This window comes from Manacus candei, unplaced genomic scaffold (assembly GCF_025592945.1).
Source record: "Manacus candei isolate 608988 ecotype Guabito, Panama unplaced genomic scaffold, ASM2559294v1 h1tg000048l, whole genome shotgun sequence".
Classification (NCBI taxonomy): domain Eukaryota; kingdom Metazoa; phylum Chordata; class Aves; order Passeriformes; family Pipridae; genus Manacus; species Manacus candei.
In genome coordinates this window covers 8,525,765-8,541,842 of record NW_026138096.1, presented here as the reverse complement: position 1 = coordinate 8,541,842, position 16,078 = coordinate 8,525,765, and the positions used below count along the sequence as shown (strand labels likewise).

Here is a 16,078-nt window from a genome sequence, read left to right as displayed (position 1 = left end):
GAGCAGAATGTTTAAATTACTTCTGTTTGGATGGGCCATAGAAGAATTTGTGTGAGAGGTTTTTTCCCCTCAAGAAAAAAAACAAATTAAATAAAACTACCGCAGGTGGGAGAAAAAGGTTTTGATCTGTAATCAGTTAACTATAATGTTACGTTAATATTTTGCTTAGTACTTCCAATCTTCAAATATTTCTCTGAAATTTTAAGTCAGCTTAATACAAGCTACAATAAGGAGAGACTAGACAGAATGATATTAGATTTTAGTTAAGGAACCAATTGAATGAAAGGATAAAGGGAAACCAAATGAGATCACTGAAGCGTGGCACTTTCAGAATCATGCTGAATTGTACAGTTACCCACGTTTGTAAATCCTACCACCTACTGAAAGTTAATACTTGGGAGCTGCAGCCACTCGGGCCCTTTCTGACATCATGAAACCCAGTAAGTTCTGAAACACAATCAATGTGGAAATTCCCCCCCAAAAAGTTTCATTTCAGCAGCTCACGCTTACCAGCAATACTTTTTCAAATGGAGACATGCTCCATTGAGAAAGATTTTTTTTTAAGCTCACAGGGGTGAAAAGGTGCTGTCAGTCAGACAAGCCTTCATCTACCTGCTCCCACTTTCTACTGCTCTCCTCAGGAGTAAATTCCATTTCTCAGTAGGAAGCACAACACTAAGAGTGAGTAGGGCTTTTAGCTCAGATCAGAAGCTGGCTTTGCAAGAGAATTCCTTCCTCATCTTCCTCGAATGTGCTTGGTATTAACTGTTTCACACTAACAATCTGTTCCTACTGGGCAGCCCTTGTTAATGATGACACAATGAATGTTTAAGGGGACAAAATGTCACCAACATGCTCCTACCAACAAAAGCCATTCCAGGCTGCAGTCTGATACACCTCAGCTGCCACCACAACTGCCAACATATTTCCTTCCCTGGCTATTTGTGGCCCACAGCAGTGTGCCAGCACAAGTGTTTCTGCTCATCACAGAGAACTAGATCAAGGAATTTTTATAGCTGGATAAAACCAAAGCACTTCCTTTTGTTTCTGGGAAAGGTTGCTTTCCAGCTGGATCAGTTCCCCAGTCTGGTTTGCCATGAACTGGACACAAATGCTTGTGTGGGCACATTGTGGGATGCTGACACTGCTTGTCCAAGTACCTGTCCAACTACAGTGTCAGAAAAAAAAAAAGAAATAAGCCACACAAGAAAGCCAGTTGACATCAGCATTTCCTACACTGAGCCAGGCAGATTCTCCTATAATTAGGAATTAGACATCTCCTCCTGAAGCATGGTTTGAACATGTTTTGCTCCCATTTTCCTTTTACAATTCATATTCCTTTGACTAGTTAAACTTAACAGCTCAAAGTGATCCAAAAATCACCTCTGCAGCCTCAGCATCTCAACTCAGTGACCAACATCCTGGTTCACTCTAGTTGAAATATTTGTACTGCACCAGGAATTGCTTCCCTCATCTTTGCTAATTAATACTGGCTGCCAGGAGACAAGAGATGCTTAAGAGTTGTTAAGCATTCTTAGCTTCACTCAGCTGTTATAATCTTAAAACTTTATTAATATGTATTTTCAAGCACTTTGTCCCTTATTACCTTCTAGTAGAAGGAAGTTCCTCATTGTATTTTCATCTGTTTGGGGGGTTTTGTTTATTTCAAGACTCTCTGCTGTGCTATGTATTTAATGTACCCAGAGAGAGAGCAAACTGTTTGCTTTATGTACTTTTTCCACCATACTGTTTTTCCAGAGCTGATTAAAGGCAGCCAACTTCGTTTTTCAGTCTCTCCTTTTCATGCACTTTATGCTTATCAGGCTGAATCTGCTCAAATTGCTTGGCACTTCAAACTAATTGGATTTTCAGTAACACGAACCATTTGACCATCCCTGTTAGGGCACCATGGATCCTGCTGAATTATCATTTGTTTCAGCTGGCTCATGGCACAGACCTCGTGCTCCAACATCCAAGTGCTGCTGGAGTGCTCGTGCTCCAGTTCTGCCTTACTGTCCATGCAACCTGTAGGCACACACCTCTGTGTCACCAAGTCTCTGCAGGCAGCAGCAGAGCCAGGCATGCAAGTTCAAACACTGATATCCTCCAAGCCTTGAGGTAACAACAATAGCCCTTGGAGCTCCAAGTTGGATGAAGTCCTACAAGATTATGGCCAGCTTTCCCTTAACACTATTCCCTTAGGTAGAACAGTGAGAAAGCTGAGACCTCCAAGATAAACATACACAACAAAAGATGTTAGTCAGTCTCTGTCCTGGGAGAGACTTAATCTTCCTAGGATCTTCTTAAGCTGGGGGGCAGAGGTGAGGCAGGGGGAAGAAGCTATTTTTATTGTTGAAAGGTAGACTAATGAAATGGAATAAATGGAATATAAAAATCAAACTCTAAATGCAAGCCAAAGCTAACATTCCTCACAGTTGGAGAATGAGCTGTGATAGAATCAGTATCACCATTGTCTCTGATTTAAAAGTTCTGTTCTATTCATTCTGAAGGTTGAGAAAAGTAAAGATTCATTATTCTATCTCTATAGTACTATTAAAGAAGAGAGGTTTTATTTCTTTAAAAGTTTAGCCACAAGTAGTAATGACTTGTAAAATCTCTGCCAAAATTAACAGTGGAGATAGAAAAGAAGTGCTCATGTCACGAATTCTGTATCTTCTCAGTGACATCACTGGTGTCTTTTTTGGGAAGACTACTAAAAATATGGATTACCCAACCTCCCAGTCAATTAAAGGATGTCAGAGGCTCATTCAATTTGACAACCTACTTTCAAAGAGATGAAGAGTCCTGATGAAGAACACAAAAGCCAATACAAAAATCTCTTCTTGGCTCTAAGAAAGTAAGGCAGCCAGACTCATTTCCAACCCACTCCTCCTCCTCCTTGCATCCTGCAGGACAAAATGTTCCAGCAACAGCTCATCTCGATGGGAAAATTTACATTTGTTTGAAATGCTTCTAACAATTTCTTCTCTGTTTCTGGAAGTTCCATCTTGGATAAAGAAGAGATCACAAGATTTTCAGATGATTTCCCCATAACACAAATGTAGGTGTTTCTTGACGGTCGCAACCCCATCTTTTTCTGCCTATGGTACTGAAATTACCTGTGAGAACACAGAAGGTTGTTCCCTCTTTTCTGTTACTTCACACTATCTCCTATCTTTGCTCTGAGCGCTACATGGGACCCTTATTACCAACAACCCCATACAGACACACTTAGCCTGCTCCCAGCAGAAGAAAAGGATTAACTAGAGTCAAAATTCCAATTCGGATAAGTAGGTCCTTTAAAATATTATCTCTGCTTCAGCAAGCCAAAGTAGCTAATCACTCCAGCAGTACTAACTCCAGATCTAGATGATTTTGCTACTAGACTCTAGATGAAAGGCAATGTGATTTTTTGCCTCCTGGCACTTTCTGCAGCATCCAAGGAGCATTTCAAAATTGAAACATCACACAAAACTGATCAAGATTTAACAGAGCATTGTCTGTCCCATCCCAGTTATGCTTGAAGCAACACAAAGTTGGAAGACCAGCTTTACAGAAACTGCCAAGCTAATGCCTTATGCCATCTGAAAAAAAGCTACAGAATGTCTAGTTTCTTGCAATGCAAAATTCCAGCTTCCAAAAGGAAAGAGAACATTCTACTTCTAAAAATACATATTTACTACAGTGCTAAGAAGTTCACAGGGAGGCTAAGCATTCCTTACAACATAAGTCTATTATTAACTTTTAGCCCAGAAAGGTTCTCGATAGCAGGCATTTAAAGAGAATTATTTGGACTCTATCCTTTCCAGCATTAATTTGCAGTGTGGCTATCCTGCAAACCTTCCCAAATTCCACATAATTAAAAAAAAAAGTTTTAATTGCAAAGTTTCCTGCAGCTATGAAATTATGCATCAGTGTTTTGGGAGATAGGTATTAGAGGGGGACACTTCAGTTTCCAGCATGTTATACTTTAGAGATCCTCTCTATTGCAATTAACTAGCACCCCTTTATTTTCTGAGGTTCTCTATAAAAAGTTTCAAAACAGTGTATTAGAATAACAATTTCTGGCCAAGAGAGACAAAGAGCATAGTCTGTATTCTGTAGAAACTGTTTCACAACCATCTAACAAATTATGTTTAAATAATAATTCTTTTCCCTGAAAAGTTCAGATGTGACAAAATAAGGTAAGGCTCAACACCCCACTCTACACATGCTAGAACTCTGAACAAAGCCAAAGAAGCCAGTTCCTACATTTGCAATTTAGAGTTTCTTTAAAAGGACCAAAGAGATATTTCTTCAGCTGCAGAACCTCTTTGCTTTCTCCACGCAGTGCTTTCATAAGCCAGATTTTATTAGAAGGAAGCTTCAATATTTTGAGGTGTTCAAGCTTGGATTAAGGTTGACACAACTCCAGCACAAAACTGCAAAAAGGAACAAGAAAAATAGGCTAGAAGGCATCCTTTACACTAACAGATAGCCACTGGAGTCAAGTTTCTCAGATATTCCACAGGCTCTGGAAGCACAAGCAACACCAAGAGTTCAAAGCTGTCTGTTGAAGAACATACCTCACTCACTGTGCAAGGCAGGACTATTATTCACCATTCTAAGGTTACAAACTGGGATTTGGGTTGTTAATACCTCCAGAGGTAGGTAAGAATAAATATTAAGTCCACCCACCTGAACTGCAAAAAACCACTACTGAGCCCAGAATTTCACTGTTTTGACCCTAAAGCATCATCACTAACACCAACTGGTCACTGAGTCAGCTGTGACAAAATATAAACTGCTCATAAAATAAGGCTGCATCCTACACACTCAGTTCTACTCCATCTCCCACGCTTCAGATACAAGAACTCGTAGGAGAAGGAAGGAAGGAAAGCCTCAACTATCCCATACAGCCTTCAGACCTCAGTTTACTTAAAACACAACACATTTCGGCAAATCCCTCCAACTCAAAGGGGAAAAGCAGCACTCAGTTTTCCAACCGAAGAAACAGACTTTTTTCAAAGCCTTCTGTGTGAGCTGAAGAAAATCTGCAGGCAGAAGCACTAGAAGCAAACTAAAGAGAATGTAATGGTCTCAGTTGTTGGCTTCCAGTTTGCAAATTCAGATGGATGATGTGCTGAAAACGGGTTAAAGGTAATTGGTATTGCCTTGGATTGTATTGTTTCTCACTCTTCAGATGCAAAATTCACCCAGCTTGGGTGAGAAACACATACAAAATAAAGATTATTTAATAAACTTGGAATTCAAAAAAAAATTTTTTTTACTCTATTACATGATGTACTGTTTAAATATACTACCCTTTACTTTGCAAGTTACTATCAGTGGTTTGGGGTTTTATTTAAACAAAGAGAAGAATCTGCTTCCAGAAAGGAGAAAAAAGGGATGAGACAGGGAATGTTAAACCTTTGTCACAGTTTATAAGGTATATTTCTCAAAGCAACAGAAGTGGTGAAGTAAGCTCAAGGGACTTTTTCCAGATCATACCTAATTAAAGCAAGTAATGTATCACTACAGAAAACTAGGGCTAAGAACTCAACCCAGCCAGAGGTTAGAGCATTTATTATTGCCAACTCATATCAGTATGAAAGTCTCCCAGGCTTAAACCTGTCTTTCAGACCTGAAGACCACCTAATATTCACACCACAGACAAGTCATCCTGCACTTTCTAAAGCATCTTTGCCAGACAGGACAAGAGCCTGGCTGTGCCTTGTGTCTGATGCTGTACAAAGATCCTGTTCCAAGATGCTTAAGTTACTTACGTTCTCTTTCCTAAAATAATCTACACAACGACAGGCAAGGATTTCATTAATTTTGCTCAAGAATATTTACATCTACTCTGTTTGGAGTTCCATTTGCATTAGCCATCAGCATTGGCCTGTGACCAGTTATCTCCCTGCAATGTACCATTCTGGACTCTTCCTCCACCTCAGCATTACTGCAGAAAGCCCAAGGCTACAACATACAGTGCTGAGGAACAGAAAATCTGGTCTAACTGAGGCTTTTACACATGAACACCAAGCCCTTGGCTTTTGCCATAACTATGAACTAAATGAGCTAATGGTCATTATTTCAAGAATATGATACACAAACCAAGAGTTATTGCCTGTTTGAGCAGTTCAGAGTAAAACCTGGTGGGTGATCACCACTTGAGAGTATAACTGCAACTTCCAGTCTATGGTATTACTGAAAGCTTGGAGCTCAGGTTCTACACAAATTATTTTCACCTCCACATACTGTTTTTATAAATATGCCATTTAAAAATCAATGGAAGTATTTATATAGTATACAAAGCCTCCAGTAAAATACAAAATTCAGACTCAAATAATAATTTACACTGTTACTGTTTGAGTATAATATATTAGTGTTTGGAGAAATGTACCTACCATCAGTCTAAACCTTGTACACTCCTACTAAAGCAAGTGATCCAGAGTATACAAGACCCATGAGATTTTATTTTACTCCAAGGCTTGGGGAATAAAAAAACAGATCAAGATTAACTGGCCCTACTACTGAGATATTTCCTTCACTCCATCAGTTAGAGAAGTCAGAGGGAAAAAGTAAAGAAGTAGTATCACCTACTTTATCTCAGTATTTGTTGTTAAAAAACAAGAAGTATAACAGGCACATATCCATGCTTTAAAAATACCCAGGCCTGAAAAAAACATAGCACTGAGACCCTTAACTTGTATGGCAGTGACAACAATGATTACCCCACACACATCCTGTTTCCCTATAATAGAATGGAATAATATCAGCACTGAAGTCCTGTTCTGTTACCAAGGCCTATGGGCTTGGAGCTGAGGGATTATACAAATCTCTTCCATACATCCTGCTCCCAAAACACACACAGCTAATAAACCTCCTCCTGTTTGCCTCCAGGTTCATTCTGAAGTGTTTCAGACATCTGGTTGGCTTGTTTAAAATAAAAAGCCCAGCTAGTACATTTGTTTTTATGATCCCGAGTGTGAAATGTTCTTGCTGGAGGCCTCAGGCCAGGTGAAAAACACTTATGTTAAGATGCTCCTTCATGGCATTTCAGGGATCTAATGAGCTATATAATCTGCACCCAGGGAAGTCTCCCTACATTAGCTTGTGTACAACTATGGAAATTAAAAATGAGGAACCTATGGCAGTCCAAATATTTTTCAGTAAATAGTACAGCTGGTGAACTGCAGATAGTACTAAATTTAGAACTCAAGTGCTGAGCAGTATTCTGTAAATATTCATACATCTCAATGCCTACAGCAACTCCAAGCCTTACTGTCTTAATTCTTCATGCTATAAGTAATATTTCCCTCTCAGGACAAAGTACTACACTGAATTTAGCAGTGTAAGATAAGTTTGTCTTCGCCTCAAAATTGTAACTCTCCAGAAGATCATTGTGCAACTGTACTGAATGAGCACATGTATGTTGTGTATCCTCCTTTTATGACAGTGTATGACAAATACACTGCTTACATATTTTCATATAAACCCCAAGAGTATAAAGAAGGTGAATTACAAAGAAGAGTTCATACAAGAGTAAAATTCTAAGCAAGCTTGCATTAAGTAGTTAAAGCTTGGTGCTACATTATCTGTGTTGAAAGAACATGGAAATGCATTGAACAGATATGAAATATGCTGTGTAACTGACAACCAAGTTCCATCTCATGGCCCAAACTTGTTCTCTATCATGGTTGACCATCTGTAATTTGTTACTGAAGAAACCTGAGTACATCTGGCAGGAGACACCACCTTGAGAGCTGACACACTGAAAGACCTCAAGTTTTACCACTCCCATCTAGTTACCAAATCCATTAGAATTCAGAAAACAAAGCTTAAAACACTATACAGCTTTCAAGTAGCAAAAATTTTCTTTAAGATAAAGAGGTCTCAGCTATCACACCACAAATTCCAAAACTGAATGGTACTTTGAAGAATTTCTTGTTGTTGCTCCTTACTTTGCTAAAGCTACAGTCTCTATCAACTTAATTATTTGTTGGTGTCCAACTTCTGTTTCTCACATACCATGAGATTTTGAATGGTGAAGTTTCTGAAGAGACCTGTACTACACAGAAACTGCTTTAACTACATGAGCCCTCAGTACCAGTCCACAAACACCCCAAGTATGAGCAGACCACAATTAAAGTCCATCAAAATAACCGAAGGAAATTTCAAAGACAAAAGCAGTGCACACATGTCAGTACTGTATGTGCTTTCAGATATTACTTTAAGTGTCACCAGGGACATCCCTCTTGCCAGGCATATTAAGGTACTTCAATAAAAATTAGTTCAGTTGAGCTATGCACCTCTTACTAGTTCACCAGACTGTTCCAAAAGCAAAACAGCTACTTTCTCACTATGCATTCAGCTGTCAGCAGCACACTGAACAGCTGGATGCAGGACAGGCTGTGCTACAAGTCAAGACACAAACTAAGGGGTACACGTTGCAGTAGGTATTTAGAAAAAGTATTTGTAACAATTACATCAACTAAAAGAAATCACATGAGGCAAACAAAGTTACGCCATGTAAGAGAAGACAACTGTGTTCGGTCAGAAAAAAACCCAACAGTGAACTGTTCCACCTACATTAGTATGATTTTTTTCTTTAAATACTGAAAGACAACCTTCTGCATGATGGAAAAGCTCAGTATTTTCTCTGTGCGCTACCTCAGCGCTATCAGATGTTTAACGAATGACTTATTAATTCTACAAGCAAGTTCTGAAGAAAGATTCACTTGCCAAAGTAGCTTCATAGAAGTTACTAGAACTCCAAATCACAGAGGAGTTTACTCACGGAGGACAGGCTATGAAGCCTTAATGCAAAACCATTCCCTTGTATGGCAGGCAACCAGGCACAAGGTACCAATCAGTACACAAGTACTGTGGACCACATTTCAGTCAGTATAAAGCAAAATAACTATTTTATTACAGCACAAAAATGCCAGGTGAAAAATGAATGCTGAGGAAGGCCTTTAGTTTTAATCTTCACTGACTGGGACAGAAATTTAGCAGCTTTAAATGCTGTCAGGTAAGTCACTTGGTAAGCTCAGCATGCAACATCCACAGACAGCAACAGTGCAAAAGAGGACAGGATCATGACTGTTTGGAAGGGAAATCCATGTCAACCCACTTGGGCAGTTACCTTTGCAGATGACAGCATTCTGACAAGATCAGCTTTGGTAACCAGGCTGAAGGACAAAACAGTTAAGATCTGATGAAGTCAACAGTAAGAGATGCAAGTGTGTCCTTTCAGCTCTTACCTGAAAACTCAAGTCTTTCAAATGATCTTTCAGTGCTGACAAAAAGGGTACTTTTATCTAAATTTCCTTTAAAATAAGCTTCTGAAATTACATCTGGGTTCCTGGCATCTTCACACATGCAAACGTTAAGCACACTACAGTCTGCATGAAGCAGTAACATCTTTTCTGCTGAAGATCTGAAACAAACCACTGCAGCAGGGGAAGTCACTGGCTGAGCACCTGGACCCAAGAAGTACTGAAGTGATAAACAAGCTTTTGACAGCTGCAGCCTTTTCTGCAGGTGCTACAGGCATTTACTTCATTTCGGTTTGGCAGTTCAACACTTAGTTCAATAACTAGTTTAGAATTCAGAAATAGGTTAGGTTTTGTTTGATCAGCTTGTGCTCAAGTGAGAAAAGGGTGAAAGGAAGGTGTGTGTCCCCCCCAAACTAGTTCCAAAGGTTAAGGCTGTATTTAACAGGACTATAAAGTTTAGTCTCAAGGACATGTAGCATTTTGTAACTGACTATATTACTAAAAATTGAGTATCACACTTAATACAGAAAAACATGACACAACCAAGTATTAACCCACTCCCAAAAGAGCTTTTCCTAACACAGTTCCCCCTTAATACTTAAAAACAAGTATTAACATCCTAAAGTACACTCAATACACATTTCACCATCCACATTGCCTGTCACTTCTCAACGCCAGGTGATGCTGCCTTACTTTTCTGGCAACATATTGTGGGTTCCAAGTGATCACTGAGGTAATCCCAGCTAGCAAACATTCAACATCTTTAGAGAAGGATTATCAGACTTTCTAAACTTCTGCTCAATTTAACACTGCAGCATGATTTCAAAGGACAGATGTCCATCTCCTCAAAGCACACAGTGGAACGGATGGTTAGAAGATTAACTATTCCATCTTGTAGCCAGGCACAACAGAACTTTTACTACACTCAAATACACCTGTGTGATGAGAATAAACTGCTACATATTCAGAAACCACATATAAGGCACAAGATTAGAGCAAGTCTAAGGAAATTACTGAATGGTGGAGATGCAAAGTAGCCTGACAGTGTACAGGGAGAGGTGCTGGAGAAGCAACAACAAATAGTATTTACAAAACTGTGTCAAACAACCCCAACAGAGACAGAGCTTGGAGAAATCCATTTCCATGCAGCACAAGATTCATTATGTGAATCGAGTTCAGCAGGGGAGATGATATGAGAACTAAGATTTCAAAGAGAGAAAATTGCACCTGGAGAGATGTCAACAAATACTTACAAACACAAATCCAAGAAAAATACCCTAAAGAAAAGTTGTTCCAAGTGGCAGAGCTTATCCTTCAACATATAGCTTGCAATGCAAGAGCAATTTCATCTCAAGAATGGAGAGCTTAAAAGAACCCTAGCCACAGATGACTTCAGTCACTCTAACACCTGAAATTATTGGCAAAGTACTAGATTTGGAGTGTTATGTGATATATTTTAATACAGACAGGAAAAGGACGTGCTTTTTTTCAAAAAGAAAAGTCTGGATATCAGTTTCTCAGGTTAGGCCTGCCTTCATTCCATGCCTGCCTTCAGAAAAAGGTCAAAATTCATGTGACTGGTCTCCAATTCTCCACATTCCACAGAATCTCTGGGGAGGGTGGGAATCTTCTGTGAGCACTGAAAAGCAACAAGGAGATGCTCAGCACCCACCTGATTCACTTGGACATCAGAGTAACAGGGTTTAGAGACAGGAGAGAACATGTGAGATCATATACCCAAGGTTTACAGACTTCTGCTGTTGGGGGGTAAGCAAAGGCTCTACAGTGAATGGAATACCTGGGGGACAACCATACCCAGAGAGCAGTTACCACTGCAGGTGGTAACACTGCAGGTCACCACTGCAGGAGAACACACCACACAGGAACCCAGCTCAGTTCCATTTCTGTGCTTCCCATGATCTGCTGCTGGCAGAGCAGGCTTGTTACAAGTAGGAGAAAGGCAGGAAGAATGCAAGACAGCCTTAAAATTCTATATAAAACTCTTACAAGTTGAAAAACTGTTCTGCAAGTAACAGGATACAACTGAGTTCTGAGAGGTGTGCTCAGGCAGGATTAAATGAACAAACAGGAAGGCAAATTCTTCAGAAGAAAGCTGTGGGCTCGACTGGATCAACAGACTGACCTTGAAACAAGTGTTAAGCTGCTGTAAGAAAGTCAAATGTATGGGGATGCATAAACAGGAATATCAGCTCCAGGGCACATGAAGCAGTCTTTTTACTCCACTCAGCTCAGGAAAGCCTCAGCTGTAGTACAAACTTGGGCTTTAAGCACCATGCTCAAAGCCTGATGTGAACTAACCTGAGAGAAGGAAACAAATTATTAGAGTTGAAAATCATGAACTCTCAGGAGGACCTGAATACACTAGTTTTATTTAGGCCAAAAGTATCACAAGGCTGCAGGGTGGAGGGCAAGACACAAGGCAAGGAAACAGGAACATGGCAAAGGACAGTTAAAATATTTTTAAAAGATTACTTACTACAGGGGAAAGAATAGCTGTCCCTTATGCCCAGGGAATTAGGTAATGAGCCTGACCTGCAGTAAGGAAGATGTCTGGTTCCATACTCAGAACAAGTTTTAATGCTGAGGACAGCAAAGTACTGGACTGAGCAGAAAGAAGAGCTGCTCAAGCCTCTGTTATGAATCACATTAAATGTGCAATACCAGCATGGGGCAGGGGCCTCACACCCAGCCTAGATGGTTTGCAGTCCTACTTTTTTTTTTTATTTAAATTACTAACTCAATTTCAAGCCACTACAATGTTTTTGCTTATCCTCCTAAGGTGTGTGTTTAGTTTCAACAAGCTAGAGGTTACTTTTCTGATTTTTCAAATTAAAACATCAGGATTTGCACATCCAGCTTATTTTACTATGCCAAAAAAAAAAAAAGTCAACACCTTCCTCATACTTTCTTCACAGAGAAATAAATCCACTCCAATCATTTCCCGTGGCAGCATGCAAGTTCCAACAATATTGCAGTATCCTGCTGTATTTTTCTTCTGACCAGAGCCGAGCGTGCTTTGCCTCCTAACAACCCAGCAGGGTGATGTAATGGCTTTCACCGCTGTGGTGTCAAGGCACTGTCACACAAACATATGCACACACCTTTTGCTTTTACAACCATTGCCTTAGGCTTGGTTAGGACTTCCTGAGGATGTGAAGTGCTGCATGCAAACCAAATAATCCAAAACAAAAACTAAAACATGCAGGATTTTACAGACAGGGAGTTGAAGCAGAGAGTGTTAGTTACAGACAGAGAATCTGTTCCGTGTACACATTTAAACTGCAAAAGCTAAAGTCACTAAAGCACAGAAGAATTAACTCTTAAGAGTTCAGGCATAAATAGGCCACTTAAGAAGCGTAAACCAAAGACAAAATACTACCCTTTTTCATCCTCTGCAATAGTTTGGTACTGCAGGTATTTATCCAGGTCCTGGTCTGCTTTATTAAATGACATTCTTCTGATTTGTGAAACATGAAAAGAGCAGCAACAGTCCACCTCACCCTGCAGGAGCTCAGCAATTTCTTATCCAAATATTGAACCAGAAAGGTCTGGTCAGGATGGAGTGCTAATGGAAGAAAATGATGAAGTCAGCAAGCATATATGCAGCCAAGCTCAAGGAGACCACCATACATCCTGGGAAGTGAACAGGGCAAGTGACAGGCTGTCACTGGGACATGCTGGCACATGTTCCAGTGCCAGCACAATTTCCTCAGCACCGACACTGCTGTTGTGTCTTAACCTTTGGTAGCCCCTTACAGCAGGCAACAGCCCTTCAGTTTAGCCTCCAAGTTACTCACACTTCTCAAATTCATCAAGGTGCAACTTGGTTGTTTCATTTCATCGCTTCTAAGATATGAAAAGATGAAGTGCCAGGTACTTGCTCCTTTCCCCTTTCCCACTAGAAGAAACACACACTGTATTTTAGCCAATTCAAGCAAGTAGTTCTTGAATGCTGTTTTCATTACTCCTCTCTTCTCTCACTTACTAAATACTGCATCGAATTAGGCTCTGAAGCACAGCAGTAGTCTTGGGGCACGCTACACACCACTACCCCCATTCCAAATAGGACTTAATGAATTATTATTTGTCACTACTATCACATTGGGACAACTGAACAAAGAGGTTCCTTTTTTTTTTTTTAACTAAGATCGAAATTGTAACTGTCAGTTAATCCAAAACACTCTACAGACATACCAATAGATCCTACGTATCTAAATAGAGACCAGCAGTTAAAAACAAATAAATCACACCCTCAAAACTGTCCATAGATCAGAAGTCTCTTATGTTATGAAAAAGAGGCTGGTTCATAACATGATAGAAAAACCACCTGCAATCTCAGTGGCCACCTACGTGTTGATTTAGAAATGCTGAGCTGCAAGAGGCAAAACCCCTCAGATCCAGACCCATTCTGCCTCAACTGTATTTCCATAGTTCTGCTGATTCATAATCTACATCACACACATGAGCCTCCAAACTTTAACTTTTCCATATTCTGCATGCTACTTTTGGACAGTGGAAGCTGATAAAGCAATAAGGTTTTTACACATCCTAATGACACACAGCTCGTCGCTTGCACCCTTCCTTAAATATGATAAACCTCCCTCTAAAACCAAAAGAGGTCAGATCAACAGAAAGCTTGAAGGAAGACAGAAAGTGCATCTTTCATTGGGAATGCACAGAAAGTTAGAGAAAACAGTACCCTTAAGACAAGAATTTTCACTATACACAAACTTTGGAGGGTAGAATAAAGAACAAAAATATCACATACTATCCAACAGTAACTGTATGAAATAGAGGAATACTTTACTAAGACAAAAATCTAAAGCTACAATTAAGAAGGTGAAACATAACATATGTGCACAGCACTGAAGGAATGATTTAGGGCCACTGACATCAACAAGAGCTGCACAGAGCAAAAATTAAACACGCTGCAATAATAATATGAACTGCCCAATTAGGTTAAAAAATACGTTTACCCTACAAATTAAAAAACCTCCCAAAGCCCTCGAAGGCATTAATGCTGTTCACAATGTTATTTGAGATGCAAATTAGGGACCTAAAGTTAATATAACACCAACAGAAGTTCCTATTATTCCCATTCATGGCTCAAGGGGAGGCGACAGTAGAAGCCAAGCCTCAGCCCTGCTGTATGAGGTCTTATGAGGACAGTAAAGGTTTTCCTTCGTTTTTAACATTAACTCGCCTTAACTTAAATGTAGAAATTGACAAATTAAAAATGTGATCTTTCATAACCCAAGAAAAGTGAAGTGAATTAAAAAAAAAAAAAAAGTAAGCCAGCTGTCAAGGTTAGCTGGATGAGGGGAGTGTTAAGGAAAAACAAGTACTCTTTAGAAAAAAAGGAATTCAGATCCTATCCTCCAGCATCCCAGAGCTGAGGCTAAAGCACAGAAGTAAAGGTATAGACAGTGGTGCTGCAGTTATTTCTTCAACTATTTCCTGTACCAGCTGGGTTCCAATTTTAAAGCTCAGCAAATGCAGGAACAGCGTTTTTCCATCTCAGATGCCTTCCCCGCTATGACATGTAGGTCTTGGTATATTGAGTCAGTTTTGCAAATGACACTTGTAATATGACAGCCCTAAGCAAAAATACTGTTTGATTTCACACTCTTATCTCTGTCTGTACAGACAGACACACACACTGAAGAGCAGCTTCCATCACTGGCCCTGGATGTCCAAAGCTCTGGGCCTGCACTTTGATATATTTGATATATCATTGATAGAATTCTTCCCAACATTTTCCTACAGTTTAATTTTCACAGGAACTTAAAACAATGTTGTCACATCAAATTCAGAGCAGCAATGCTAACATTAGGTAATCAGAAGCCTTGATCTTACTGTTAATATCCAACAAGCAAAATGTGACAGCAAGAATTTCACTAAAATACAATCAAGTTCAGACAGCAGAAAGCAAATTATATTAGTTTTGGTTTTATAACTCAGTAAATTTCCTAATTGAAACAGTTTATATTATCTAAAGCACAATATTCAGCTGCTTGCTTAAAAAAAAAATATAGTGCTGTCAGTAAACTGAGAGCCATAACCCAGATAATGCATTTAGTAACAACCCTGCCTACTTCCTCCCCTTAACCTAAAAATTAGCAGAAACACGGCCTTCAGAAGTTATTTACGCCCACTGCAAAGCACTAGCAGTTAGCCCAGCGGCCTCTTGCCAGCTTGTTGATGACACTATTCCCCAAACTGACCAAACAAAAAAGCCACAACAGCACAAAATGTAGAAATGGCTATATTAAAGAGCTGACAGTTACCTTGATTTTTCTATACTCAACAGTACCACAATACCCAGCTGGATTACAGAAAAATTTGTAGAGTAGCCTAGAAAGGAATTAAAATTATGCCACTCCCTCCCCTTTATTTTTACAGACCTCCTCTTGAGGGACAAGAAAACCCTTAAAGAAAACCATTTTTCAGAAAATATGACTGTCTCAATCCCCTAACAGAGTGTTTACAGTTCAGAGAAACCAACAAAGTGAAGATTTTTTTTATACAGACTCTGTATCTATCACTGGACTGCAATACTTCAGTGCTAAGACCTTAAGGACACAAACTTTATAATATACAAAAAAACACACTGTCAACACAAATAGCTCCCTTGCAGGTGTACAGAGTCAAGAGATTGAAACTTACCTACCAAGAAGGTATCAGATACTGCCCTGATTTCAAGTACCTGTTTTCCTAGCCATGAATTTCTTCCTTAGAATTAATGAACAGGGCTTGCTTCTGCTCATTAACCCCTCCTTCAAGAGTGCTCATAA

General features: G+C 39.6%; 1 protein-coding gene across 9 annotated transcripts in view; it reads right to left on the bottom strand.

The window, feature by feature from the left end:
• The window catches only part of FAM53A (family with sequence similarity 53 member A), a 70,786-nt gene that overhangs the window by 51,416 nt on the left and 3,292 nt on the right, over nucleotides 1–16,078 (bottom strand). The window contains exon 1 of one of the 9 annotated variants that reach the window (XM_051798611.1): nucleotides 13,082–13,105. The exons of the other annotated variants lie outside the window; for them this stretch is intronic. The gene's annotated coding sequence lies outside the window, so the exon portion shown is untranslated. Of the gene's footprint in view, nucleotides 1–13,081; nucleotides 13,106–16,078 lie in introns of those variants that run through there. 9 annotated transcript variants of the gene reach the window in all.